Source organism: Narcine bancroftii, chromosome 6 (assembly GCF_036971445.1).
Source record: "Narcine bancroftii isolate sNarBan1 chromosome 6, sNarBan1.hap1, whole genome shotgun sequence".
NCBI lineage: Eukaryota > Metazoa > Chordata > Chondrichthyes > Torpediniformes > Narcinidae > Narcine > Narcine bancroftii.
In genome coordinates, this window is record NC_091474.1 from 89805822 (window position 1) to 89820626 (window position 14805).

General features: G+C 41.1%; 1 protein-coding gene across 7 annotated transcripts in view; it reads right to left on the minus strand.

The window, feature by feature from the left end:
* LOC138736328 (mitogen-activated protein kinase 8) overlaps positions 1 to 14805 on the minus strand; it is a 107105-nt gene that overhangs the window by 70504 nt on the left and 21796 nt on the right. Inside the window, exon 2 of one of the 7 annotated variants that reach the window (XM_069885653.1) lies at positions 12219 to 12319. The exons of the other annotated variants lie outside the window; for them this stretch is intronic. The gene's annotated coding sequence lies outside the window, so the exon portion shown is untranslated. The remainder of the gene's footprint in view (positions 1 to 12218; positions 12320 to 14805) is intronic. 7 annotated transcript variants of the gene reach the window in all.

The window sequence follows — 14805 nt, forward strand, 5'->3', positions numbered from 1 at the left end:
TCAGCAGAGTCTGATCGTTCCAGCAGCGAAGGCCTCTCAACCAAATGGGCGAACCACTTACGAGGGGGCCATGGCAAACCTCACCCCCAAGCTTCCTTCTTCCAGCAGGACTCCGGATGTCGTTGCTGCAGCTTTGTTCTTTTCTGGAAAGGTTTAAATTAATGTTTTCTTCCAAGTTGAATTGTTTAATGTTGCTTTTCTTTCTCTTTTTTTTTAAATCAATTCTCGAGGAGAGGTGGGATTTTTCTTCCTGTCCCTACTGAATCATGTGACGTTCCCGCAAAGCATCTTTCGTAGTAGAAATGTTTAACACTTGTACATGTTTACAAAGAATCTCAATAAGCATTTTCCCTGAGAAAACAACCCACAAGCTTCAAGGGAAGTAGTGGTCACCGTCCAAGAGGAGAAACTGGCCCCAAGTATGTACCAAGAGAGCAGAGAAGGCTACAAGAACATTACAACCCAGAAGAAACAACAAGCATTACTCACAAGACAGCTCCGCAGAGTAGACTTGTTACTCCAGCGTCGTGCCTTCTAAATCGTGTAGGAACAAGCACCAAAACTATAGACCCTTCATGCAATTAATTTGAAAAATGCTTGAAGAACCATATTTTATGACATGCAAATTAGATTTAAATCACGCTGAGAAAATAAATGTCAGAGAAGAATAATGAGGTTGAAAGATGTGAAACAGGAATAATAGCATTTAAAAAATCTCCAATGTTAAAGGAATGAGACTTCAAAAGCAAACAGTTTACTGTCTATAACTGAGCATAAATTATAAAAAATTGTTCACAACAGAAGGCACCAGATTTTTGTTGCAAGATAATTATTAATTTCATGCTAATTTACAATAAACATGGCAGTGAAGTAATGCAGGATAATTTAGGAGTGAATTTTTACGGCATATAGGTTAAACTGAGTTTGCAATGTGGCAGTATTTTATCAGTTGTGACAATTACAAGGAGGTATTGGAAACCTGACTGAGAGAATAAAGAATGTTTAGGAGAAAATGGAGGAGGCAATAGATAAATTAGAAAATTACCTAGATGGATGGCAGCTCTCACCCTTTATAAGCACTGTTTGCTTCACAATTCTTGATTAAATTAGGAACTTCATTTTGATGCAAAATTCAAAGGTTGGAAATTAGATAGCTCGGAGCGCCCTCCAAGAGTTGAGCAAGTTTAGGGATAATTAGTGAATCGAAGTTGGGGATGTAAAAGATGGAGATCATCAATGGGGAATCCAGAAACTAGAGCAGCATTTTAATCTCGTCCACACAGACTGATAGATAGTGGTTGAGAATAAGGCTAGTCAAATTTAAACACACAGACATGCGAGCATTAAAGCAACTTGATTCGACTTATAGCAGCAACTAGTATCACCAGACCCAATAAACTGATGCCAGATAGCACTTAAGTAAGGTGATTACCCTGATGCATGAAATATCGAATTGGACCTCATTGGCATTTCACGTTTGGAAGACAAAGTGAAAAAAAGAGACAAGATTGACTAAGGGGGAAAACCTAAGTGGGCAATTAATGAGCGGAACGTCAAGAAGGGTCTTTCAAGAAGAATGAAGTGGCTGACAGATAGTGTTGGTTAGAATTGGATTTGGAAATAAGAAATTATAATGAGCCTCAATATGAATACTTCAGAGTTATTTGATCAAATTGCTTGTAGGGTAGAAACTGACTGGGAAAACCTCAGAAAATGGAAAAGCAGATAAAGTGGCAGCTCACAACCAAACCTCACACTCAGGCAACCCTTGCGTCACAGCCGCAGTCTATGGAAATCGACTCTTACAAAATTTACACATTCCATTCCGAAAATTGAGATGGGAAATATAATTTTCTCACATTTTATTTATGTAAGGGATAAAAAAAAACAGTAAACAAATCACCATCAATTTTTAAATCAATTCGCACTTTTAAAATTTTTTTTTTTATTTTTCACACTATGAACCATATTGACCAAAATACACACAAACATTTCCCTCTTGAATATACACAGTATCATTTTCTCCCCTTTTTAACCCCCTCCCTTTCCACCCCTCTCCCCACCCACTAAACGTTCAACATATACGATACATTAAACCTGTTAAACAATGTCATCACACAATGAAAATAAACAAGAAAGTTGTGTCATCCACTTTACACACCTCATGCCTTCTTCTCCTTCTGTCATTTTAGGTGGTGGAGGTCCGCGGTAGGGCTTCTCTGTTGTGTTCCATGTACGGTTCCCAAATTTGTTCGAATACTGTGATGTTATTTCTTAAATTATATGTTATTTTTTCCAATAGAATACATTTCTCTGTACCATTGCTGTATTCTCAGGCTTTCTTCTGATTTTCAGGTTGACATAATACATTTTTTAGCTACAGCTAAGGCTATCATAATAAATCTTTTTTGACCTCCATCCAAATCGAGGCCAAGTTCTTTTCTTCTTACATTACTTAGAAGAAAGATCTCTGGATTTTTTGGTATGTTGCTTTTTGTGATTTTATTTAATACCTGATTCGGAGCCGAACAGGAGTGTGGGTATGACAACGGCTCTGTATACGCTTATCTTTGTGAGCTCCGAATCATGGGTCCTCTACCGGCATCACCTACGGCTCCTAGAACGCTTCCACCAGCGTTGTCTCCGCTCCATCCTCAACATTCATTGGAGCGCCTTCATCCCTAACATCGAAGTACTCGAGATGGGAGAGGCCGACAGCATCGAGTCCACGCTGCTGAAGATCCAGCTGCGCTGGGTGGGTCACGTCTCCAGAATGGAGGTCCATCGCCTTCCCAAGATCGTGTTATATGGCTAGCTCTCCACTGGCCACCGTGACAGAGGTGCACCAAAGAAGAGGTACAAAGACTGCCTAAAGAAATCTCTTGGTGCCTGCCACATTGACCACCGCCAGTGGGCTGATATCGCCTCAAACCGTACATCTTAGCGCCTCACAGTTCGGCGGGCAGCAACCTCCTTTGAAGAAGACCGCAGAGCCCACCTCACTGACAAAAGACAAAGGAGGAAAAACCCAACACCCAACCCCAACCAACCAATTTTCCCCTGCAACCGCTGCAAACGTGTCTGCCTGTCCCGCATCGGACTTGTTAGCCACAAACGAGCCTGCAGCTGACGTGGACATTTACCCCCTCCATAAATCTTCGTCCGCGAAGCCAAGCCAAAAGAAGAAAGAAGATTTAATACCTGATCATAGATGATGTACGTAGTTTTGCAAAATGTTAGCAGCACTGATTTACCCAATTTACATACAATTAAAGAATATACACACTCGTTTCTTTCATCACAAAATGGAGTTGACTCTTCAGACACTGGATTCTTCGTCTCCCCAATCATCACCCAGCCAAACCCTCTGATCTTTTCATTGGCTCACCACCACAAGGGTGATTTCTCCTCCTCCAAGATCCATCCCACATATTCTGCCTGCTTAACTAAAGCTGCGCATGCACGCTATTACTCCCACGTGTCATCTCGGATCTGGTCATCGGCAGCAGTGAAGAGCACTGATCCCGATCCAGGTAAGTACGTGACCGCTACAAAACTGCATATTCTCGGAACGCCATGCCCCCACAATGCAGAAGTCGCCTGTACGAAAAAACACGTCCGATAATCTGATCAGGCATTGTTCACAATAAACCCATTATAAACTATTGAGGAGAAAGGATGGCATTTTCAGCTAAATACACAGTTTAGACAACACTTTAAAAAGCATTGGGCTATTCTACAAACCTGCGTTCAGTTAACTTTCTAATGTAATGCGGTTCGGATCTGGAGCCCGGGTTGCCGATGAATAGAACGAGAATCTGTGCAATTGCAGAGGGTGTGGGAATGCTTGAGATTATTCCATTGACCAGCGTTTTTACCCTTGTGGAACTCTTGAAATAGTTTTCATGTCTCAGGGAACCCCTGCCTAAAAATGGTTATATACCACTATTAATATCTTTCTCTTATTTTTTTTTAATCATAGTTCACATGGTAAACATGATTTTTTTTTGGATAATTTGTTTAAGGAAAAAATGACCTCTTTTTTTGTCAAAGACAGAATCCCGAATAAAATGTGAGGGGAGATGAATGAACTAGAGCTGACAGGTGGGAGGGGGAATAAGGTGGATGGTAATGAGAATAATTCAACCACCCAGCCAGTGACAGGAGGAGGCAAAAGAGTAAGGAAGATCCACATTGATGGGAGAGGACTGTAGATCTTGGAAATTAGGGAAGGTGGTGGGGAGCTGGAGAAAGGAAGGTGCAGGTGAAAGGTCGACAGGGGAGGGGAAGAGAAGAAAGAGAGGGAGGAATAGAATCAAAACACAGGAAATAGGAACAGGTGTAGGCTTTTTGGCCAGTCGAGCCTGTTCCAACATTCAATGAGATCATGGCAGATCTCCCCCTACATGCCTTCCCCATTAATTCCCCTAGTATGCAAAAATTTATCCAACCTCCAGTTCCTCAATGGGCAGAGAATTCCAAATATTCATCACCCTCTGTGAAAAGCAGTTCCTCCTCAACTCTATCCTAAATCTACTAATCCTGAATCTTAAACCTATGTCCTCTCGTTCTCGTCTCCCCCACAAATAGAAACAACTTACCTACCTCTATCTGATCTATGCCTTTCTTAATTTTATACGTTTTACAAGATCCCCTCTCATTCTTCTAAATTCCAGAAGGACAGTCCCAGATAACTCAAGCTCTCCTCAAAGGCCAACCCTTATGAAGTACAGATATAGGAAAAGCAAGGGAGAGGAGGATGTAGGAAATAAGGAGGGAGGTTTCCAGAAATTGATGTCGTCAAAGCAGAATACAAAGTGCGTTCTTCAAATTTGCAAGGGAACTATTGTCCTTTCCCCTACATCAAAACAAATGAAAACAGGGCAATGAAATGAGTTCCTGAACTAACCTAACCCTATAATAAACCCATCACAGTCTATAGCTATTTCTACTGCATTTGCAATGACAGAAGACCCAGGCCAACAAATGTGGCTAGAACTTTTCAATGGAAAACCTCTTAACTGATGACCTGATTAGAGGTTTTAAACATTTAAAAGATCAACTTGTTGTGCATTGAGATGCCTCCACTGCAAACTAAGACAATAAGTATCAGGCTGGCACCAATTAATTCAATAGGGAAGTCAGGAGAGATTCATTTGCTCAGCGCAGTTAGAGAATTTAAAGAATGACTGAGGCCACAAATGAAAAGTTAGCTAAACACCCAGCAGAAAAAGAAATAAAGGGATATGCTAATCAGGTTAGATGAAGAAAGATGGGAGGAGGCTGTTGCCAACAAAATAAATGCAGAATCAATGTGTTGAGACAGCCTCTATAGTTCGATAAATTCTTGACCAAGATATTAAAAAATAAATCTTAAGATTAACAAAATAATTCCATTAATTTTGAAAAATGCTCATACATTGGAGAGGAAATTACAGGGATGCAAGACAGAATGGAACTCAATTACATTTGCATAAGAACGAGTCTTGATAAGCCAGAGCCTCTTTTTAAAAAAGTGCTCCAAGAACTTCGCAGGTCAAGCACTATCCGTGAAGGCAAAGCAAAGGTTGACCTTGCTTTGGGTTGAGACACTTCATCAGAATTAAGGGTGTAGAGAGGATAGTCAGAAGTGACAGAAACGGGTGAAAGAGAAGCTGGCAGATTTTTAAATTAAACAGACATCTAGCACAGTAGCAGGCCATATTGACCCACGAGTCCGTGCCACCCAATTTACAACCAATTAACCAACAACCTCAGTACGTTTCAAATGGTGGAAGGAAATTGGAGCCCCCGGGGGAAAACCCACGCAGATACAGGGAGAACGTACAAACTCCTTACAGATAGCACAGGATTCTAACCCAGTCCCAATTGCTGGCGCTGTAAAGGCGTTGCACTAACTGCTACGCCAACTGTGCTGCCCTAAGATGAAAACAGATGGGGGGGTGATGAAGAGACATTTGGCAGACAGAATCAAGTGGGGCCAAGGGAGAGAGAGTGTGGAGACTGATTTTAATCCTATTCAGAGAACAGTTCGCTAACACAAATCCAACACAGCCATATATAAAGTACTTCAGCATGTGCTACTTGTGCAGGGCTATCTGTTATGGTCCAGTAAGCTTGGAAGGTAATCAATGTTGGCCTTTTGGAATATACAGATTGTTTAAAATATAAATCAGTAAACTAGTGTGAAATCTATTCCTGGCAATAAGAAAACAGATACAGTTAAAGGGTAAAGTAAAGGGCAAATGCTCAGGTTAGAAGCCAGTGGTCTGCACCCGTTTTGTCCCTGTGGGCAATACTTCATTATCGAATTTATTCAACACTTTACTAGATTGGATATTTAACCATATAACCATATAACCATTTACGGTGATATACGTTAACCGTTCAACAGAAGAAAACACCATACAACGTCAGCAAAACCAAGGAGATGATTGTGGACTTCACGAGGAAATCAGGGGAACACAACCCAGTCCTCATCAAGGGCTCAGTAGTGGAGGGGGTCAGGTCAAGAATTTCAAATTTCTGGGTGTCAACATCCGAGGATCTGTCCTGGAGGCTCCACATTGATGGAATCACAAAGAAGGCTCGCCAGCAGCTATACTTTATGAGGTGTCTGAGGAGATTCAGTATGTCACCAAAGACTCTCATAAACTTCTATAGATGTTCCGTGGAGAGCATTCTGGCTGGTTGCATCACTACCTGGTTATGGAGGCACCAACTCTCAGGACAAGAATAAACTGCAGAGGGTTGTTAACTCAGTCTGCGACATCACAGGCACCAGACTTCATTCTATCAAGGACATGTTCACAAGACAGTGTCTTTAAAAAAAAAAGCAGCTTCTATCCTCAAAGGCCCCCACCACCCAGGCCATGCCCTCTTCATTCTGCTACCATTGGGAAAAAGGTACAGGAGCCTAAAGATGAGCCCTCAGTGGCACAAGGACAGCTTCTTCCCCACTGCCATCAGATTCCTGAATGATCAATGAACCACAGACACGGCCTCACTTTTAGTGCACGATTATTTTTACAGTAATGTTGTAAAGTGTTTATGATATGAATATTTGCCCTGTGATGTTTGTTCATGACAGTAAGTTCTGATTCTGACGTTTCCTCAAACAGTAGAGCAATCTTGTTCATGGAGGATATCTCCCATACTATTGTTGGCATCAGAAGGCAGCACAGTTAGCGTTGCAGCTCGCGCAATGCTATTACAGTGCCAGCACCCCATGTTTGAATCAGGCACTATCTGCAAAGGGTTCTCCTTGTGTCTCCATAGGTTTTCCTCAGATGCTCCAGTTTCCTCCCATGTTCTAGATACATTAATTGGGTGCAATTGGCTGGCATAGGTTCGTGGGCTGGAAGGGCCTGCTACTGCATTGCACCTCTAAAATAAATAGAACTATAAACATGACAGTGTTCATTTTGTCATTATGTATTTCAGTTCTGACCAAATAAATCTTGAAGACATTCCATTTATTACAAAATTCAATACATATTCTAAAGCTAATCAAATATATAACCCACACATTCTATTCCAAAATGTCTAACATTTTATAGCTTGATACAATACATATTTGACCTTTAATTAATCAAAACTGCACCAGAATTGCCCTAACTTAACTATCTAAGCACGGGGTTAAATGCCCAAGTAACAGCAGACATAGATACTTCAATAAAAAGTCCCACTGATCAATACACTCAGAAGGGCTGTAAATTTCAGGCTCATCGTACTATAACTGCTGGAACAGTGAATGCAACTCACACTATCAGTCACGCCACATAAGTCAGCTAAAAGGAGTCTTTTAGTTGGTTAGTTTTTAAAAAAAAAGATAGTACAGTTACACAATCCTTTATCCAGACATCTAAAATCTGGAAAACTCCAAAAACCGGCAAGTGGGGAGAGAGACGGCAGCGCGAGTCAGGCGGGCGAGGGGGAAAGACTGGCAGCGTGAGTCGGGTGGGCGCGGGGGGGGGAGATGGCAGCGCAACTGGAAGGGGGTAGGGGTGGATAAGGCAGCACAATTCAGGTGGGGTTAAGCCTGGCTTTCTGAAATCTGGAAAAATCCAAAATTTGGAACACACTGTCCCCCAAGGGTTCCGGATAAAGGATTGTGTACCTGTAATTTTAGAATTGCTCAACTGGAACCTACTTAAACAAAACCAATCTGGAATACTAGAATTTGGAGAAATCGATTTAGTTGTCTCACCCTTCACCCTTCAACATGCAAAGCCTTGCTTTTACAAATCTTCCAGCACTGACCATAAGGCATTTATTATTATCAAGAAAAAGTAGCTTTTTAAAATGTATTCTGCTTGCAACAACGAATTCGGTGATTTCAGCAAATACTTGTTGGAAAGGATTCTTGGAGCTGGTAGAATCATAATCATATTTGCATGGTCAGTTACATAGTGCTGGCTCAGAGAAAGGAACGGTCCTTCCAGTAAAGACAAAGCAAAGCAGTGGGTTAATTACATCAGGTGACTTAATCAACATTAGATCACAATTTTAAAAATGTGCCGAGGAGTCAAGAACAAGGCAACAATTTATCTAGCACATTTCAAAATAAAATGCAAACTTTATTCGACTGGTTAGTAAATAACAAAAAAAATCAGTTGACTATGACAGGCAAAATTTCAATTGGCGTGAATTTCTTGCATAACTAAAATATTTGGTATTTCAAGAAATGCAAAATATTGTATATTTTCCAAAACCAGTGAAATGAATTCCATTTAAAAAAAAACAAAAAATAAGACTTTTAAGCAAGGCATGAGATTCTTTAACCAATATCAGTCACCAGATGCTGATTACCATATTTGATGGCATACGAGACCCACTTTTCCCCCCAAAAAATTAGCTTTCAAGAGCCTCCGCTGCCATTCACTTCCTCACTGAGAAGGCTGACATATGGCGGCCCCTGCCAGCAGCACTGAGCATGCATTCTGGAGCCACCACCCACTTCACCGCTGAGAAGGCCAACCATGGCGACCCCCACCAGTAGCACCCATTCGCCAACTTACCCATAAATACACTGAAAAAAATCTTAATATTCCTTGCTGAAATGGGGTGGGTGGGAGTTATATGCCCATGGGTCTTTTATGTTGTCGAATACAGTAAGTAAATAGTTGAAACATTTTCAACATCCCTGAATATTTATCACCTATATCAGAAATATTTCAAACCCTGGGCTTGTAATGCAAAGGATTTTTTTTCAGGAAGCAAACTTTTGAAAATAGCTGTCCAGTGTAATTAATGACCAAGGAGTGCAAGTCAACAAGCAACAAGCTTTAAACAATCTGCACCACTGGAGGATTAAAAGTGCTAGGCGAAGAGAGCCAAGTTTCAATGGAGGACAATAGCCTGGGTGACAGATCAGATATGAGGCACAAAGCTTAGCAAGATTGTCATAATAGCAAAGTGAGGAAAATGCAAGCAGCATGTGTGCACGAGAGCAACCCATCCTTGTGCTGCTGAACTGGAGAAAATGTCATGCTAGTTTCAGATCATTTAAACCAACCTAAATATAACAAACATGGACAAATATTTAGCAAAGATAAAACTCTTGCCTGATGATTATATGTAAACTCAGAATGACTATTTCAACAACAACTTCAAATTGACCAGAGGTCCCTGCAATACAAAGAGTGCCTCAACTGGGTCAAAACTGATGAACTCATTTACTTATTTGAACACCACTGCAGAATACGGCTGGTGGGAAGACACGGTTTCTACAGGTCTATAATCACAAACAGCGGAACATTTTAAGTGCATGATTCATTTTGATTAGGGAAATAACATTAGTAAATGAGGCCAAGTTAATTAAGTTTATGTATGCTAATTTTGATAATTAAACCTTAGCCTACCCATATAATTAAAAAGTGCAAGTCCTGTGGCTGTTTACACAATTATGAAGTACCAAGCTAGAAAATTATACATCTTTGCGCTCTTAAATGCTGATACATAGGCTTAAACAAACCCAGCTGAGAATACCTTAATGAGGTTCAGTACGTGGAGCACATTTATCAACACTGGAACAGAAACAGAATAACAAATAACAAAACAGCCAACTGGTCCCTTGTACCTGCTCTGGCATTATTCTGGCATTTCCTCTGGCTGATCTTTCAACTCTCTTGCAATGACCCCACAATTCAAGATTCCAATTGCCGGGCACTCCAAAGTTGACTCAGCCATGGAGTCGTCAGAGCCTTTCTGGGTGTCGAATTCCAAAATCCATTAATCCTGGGTTGACACAAGATTCTTACCCCATCCTACATAGTTTATTTTGAGATTAGTAATCCCTTATCCCAGACACCCCAATCAGGGGAAACATCATCCCTCCATCTACCCGTCATCTTGCACACTTCAATGAAGTGTGCAAAGGCAATGAACACAAACCAGAGAAAATCTCACGAACCTTTGTTATATCCATATTCTCACGAGTATACACTTTCTTTGGTGGGGAAACCAGACCTATACATAGCATTGCAGTTGCAATCTCAGTAGGGTCCTTCTAACTGCGTTCTTGACTAGCTGAAGGGGTGCGGCGCGAGAAGCTGCCAGAGGCTTCCTGTTCCTGTTAGAGGTGCGCATCTGGAGCTCTGGTTGTTGATAGTTGGACTGAAGGCTGTGTGGCTATGAAGACTGCATGAGCACTGGAGGCAAATCCACGGAACACTCCATTTTTCTTCTCTTTCTCTGACTGTAAGGGGCACTGGGCAATTTCTGCTGACAGCAAATCTTTGTCTGCCTTACAGCAGACTATAGGAAATTTTCTCTTTTATTTTGCATGACAATAAAATTATCTTGAATTTGTCTTTCAATAAAGGACAAAGCATCATTAATTTCCCTAAATGCTAGCTGTAGATGCATTTTGTGATTCATGGACCAGGATGCCCAGCTCCCTCGCCTTTAAATCTTTCAGCATTTAAAAATAATTCTGACTTTACCAGAACATTGAGTGACTTCACATTTGTCCACACCATCTGCCCTGCCATTTGCTTAGCCTTCTGTATCCCCATGAAAACTCCCTGCATCCTCTTCACAACTCATACTGCCACCCAGCTGAGCAGCATCAACAAACTTGGATATTTTGATATTCAAATCCTCTGATCCAGAACAGGGGCTTTGGCCTCAATCCCTGCACCACCTAATTACTCAAAACCTTCCAATGCAAACGACTGACATATTCTGATCCAGCTCCCTATACGTTAACCCAATTGCCCACATTCACCTGTGCTCCTGGTTGCTGAGGAACCTGTGGGGCATCCATCTTCAAGTCCAAAACACCACATAAACTCGCGTTCCCTTTTCTATTCTGCCAAATAGTCTCAATAAGAGATCTGCCCCCTTCATAAATTATTACTTTCTCCTGCCACCACTTCCTAATCAATAGATTCCAGCATTTCCCCGACAACTGAGGTCAAGCTCCCAGTTATAGACCAGTATTTTCTCTCTTCCTTCTTTCTTAAATAGCTGGGTTGCATTTCCCTACCTTCAAATTTGCATGAACTGTATTTGAATCTCCAGTTTTGGAAGATGAAAATCAACACATCCCTCATCTCCATCTCTTTGGGACAAAACTTGCATTTCAATAAGCTCATATCTTAGTTTACCCAATTTTGTTTTCAATGCTACTTTCTATCAGCTTCTCATTCACTCCAGACCTGTTGTTCTTCACTATTTCAGGAGAACTTGTGTATTTAGTTCATGATTCTGTGTTTCATTAATAGGGATCCAAAAGGAGATCTCTTCCCCCCCCCCCCCCCCCACCCCCAACCTCCATGGAGAATAGCTAGCCTGGAATATGTCAACGTGGAGGTGGTGGAGGCAGAAACCATCAGATGGAAGCATTGAACAAGTACTCGAATTGGCAAGGCACAAAAGGTTTTAAACGTAATGTGAAACACTAACATCTGCAGACACAATGATTGAAGTAAAAACACAGTGCTGGAGAACTCAGCAGATCAAACCTTGAAGGGCTCAAGCCTGAAACATTAGTTATGTACCTTTATCTTTGCTTGACCTGTTGAGATTCTCTAGCATTGCGTTTTTATTCCAATCTAATGTGGTTAAATGGGATAACTAAAGATGCACAGAACAGGATACACTGCTTTTTCCTTATTCCTAAGGATAGTTTCCTCATCCAAGGGTTCCTCTTATTAATCCTCTCCTTTTTACATCCTTAGAATTTTAATTTTTTAAAAATAAAACATTCTTACTTGCGCTCCTCAGAAGAGTATGGGTATTCCACTGTCCTTTTCTTTAACAATATCTTGGTCCTCTTTTGCTGAATTTGAAATGTTTCAAATCCTCGGGGTTGCTGTTCATTTAAATAACATTAGAATCAGATCAAGGGGATTTAACTTCTGATAAGCTGCCACTGGACGACTTTTCCCTGCTGAAATCTGATACCTCAAATTATATTTGTTTAAACTGCATATTCACTTATTGAAGCATTACTGACTTGCATTTAAAACATCTTCCCTTTCACCATAACAAAATTATACTTCATACCTTTACCGTCTGCTTTTTAAGTTTATGACCCTTGCTTCAGATTGAACTACAATTACTTGAATCTTCATACAAAATTCTGCTTTGGTGTGAACCCTCTATCTTAAAAGGTCCCTCAAGTAAGTTTCTTTCGTGAACAGGTCTTGAAAATCTTCACATATGAATGACATTGCTCATTTGTTCCTTGCAGCCTGCATGTAGTTCAAGGTCTCCCTCGATAATTAGATTGCTCTTTTTGCATGCACATTTATTAGTCATTTTGTAAACACTCTCTGAACTACATTAAATTTATAATTCAACCATTTTGTCATGAATGCTATATCCTTTCGGGCACTGTCTTCAATTTTGTCTTTTTGCCAAATTTAACCACCTCTTGGAGACAAGAGACTGCAGATGCTGTAATAAGGAGAGGAAAAATAGTTGCTGGAAGAACACAGTGGGTTCGGCAGATCTTGAAGGAGGGTCTCATACCTGAAATGTTAACTCTCTACAGATGTTCCCTGACCAACTAAGTTCCTTTGGCAACTCCTTCTTTGTTTAGCTACTCTCTTTTATACATGTTCTTTACACATTGTTCCATTACCCATTTTGCTCCCATTCATTATCATCTTATCCCAGCCCTTGAAACTTGCAAAACATTTCCCTCAGCTCTTCACGACCACCTCCCACCCTTACTCCCTACCAAACTATTCTGCTAAAAATCTCTCCTTGGCCTCCATGTCCATCTCGTAATGCAATGTCCAGAACAGCGCCCAAAACTCCAAATGTGGTATAACCAGTTTATCAAATTACAATCAGAATGCTTAACAACCAAAATGAACTTACTTGCGTATATGAATACTTGTCCTGCATATATACTGTTTGTCTGTAGGTGTGTTATGTCTGGTAGTGTGTCTACGAGTTTTGCACCGAGGATTGGAGAACGCTGTTTCATCAGGTTGTATTTATGCAATAAGATGTCAATAAACTTGACCAAAATACAGAATGAGTGCAAGCAGGTTCATACACCTTCTTTATCATCTGTTCCACCCACATTTTCACTTTCAGGGAGTTATGGACTTGCACCCAAGATTCCTCTGTACATCAAATGCTCCTGAAGGCACTGCCATGGACGGTATACTTTTCTCTTACATACAACTCCCTAAGCGCAACACCTCATACTTTAAATGGTATATAATTTTTAAATTTAGAGATACAGCACAAGACCACAACCACCCAAATACACCAATCAACCTACAAACCCTATACATTTTGGAGGGTGGGAAGAAACCGGAGCATCCAGAGGAAATCCATCCAGTCTCGGGGAGAATGTACAAACACCTCACGGGCAGCGGCAGATTTGAGCCCGGGTCGCTGGTGCTGTAATGGCGTCATGCCACCTGCCAACGCTAACTGTGCCGGACTTGTCAAATTAAACTCCATCTGTCATTTCTCTACCCATATCTCAAATTGATCTATATCCTTTGACAACCTTCCTTGTCACACACAACTCCACCAGTTTTTGTGGCATCTGCAAAACCGTCAAAGTCACTGTTTCTTAAATGAATCACAGCAACTGGACCTTTCCCAAGATTTGTGAATCCTACCCATGGGAAGCAGCAGAGCCTTAGGACCCAGCCTCACAATTGCAGAGAACACCATCTAACCACCCAACATCAGTACTATATTCCCATTCATTCCTGCAAGTTGAATGACCCTCCACCCACCCCCCAGTACCAGAGCATTGTGTTCGTTCATTCACCATGCATTCTCTGCTCTTATTCACAGAGCCTGCAAGAACAGTATACAAGTTCAAGAGCCAAAGCTCCTCTCCCTCATGACTGACCAATTTAGCAGCATTTGATGTGAGGTGCATAACTGTTTCAGAGTACACATCATCGAGGTAGTGTTCCTGAAGCCCAAATCATAGATTCCAGGGCATCAATTCAAAGCTGAACTACTGACAGTTACTGTCACCATGGATGCAAATGAATTCCATCAGCTCCAAAATGCTTCAGCAATACATCACCAGCTCTGCTCTCCTTAAATTAACAAATTTAAAGACACTTTTCTTTGAGTACACTTTTGCCACTTTCTCAAAGTCAACACTCAAACACTGCCCTCAGTGGGTATTGTATGCCATGCTGAATCATTTTAGCAGAAATTAGATTTACATGCCCACCACAAACTTGAATGCCTGAAGAAACATACTGACCTTTATTAGACCATAGAACACTACAGCATCCCTTCTAGTCTGCGCTGAACATTTTCTGCCTAGTCCACTGACCTACACTCACACTATATCCATCCAGACCC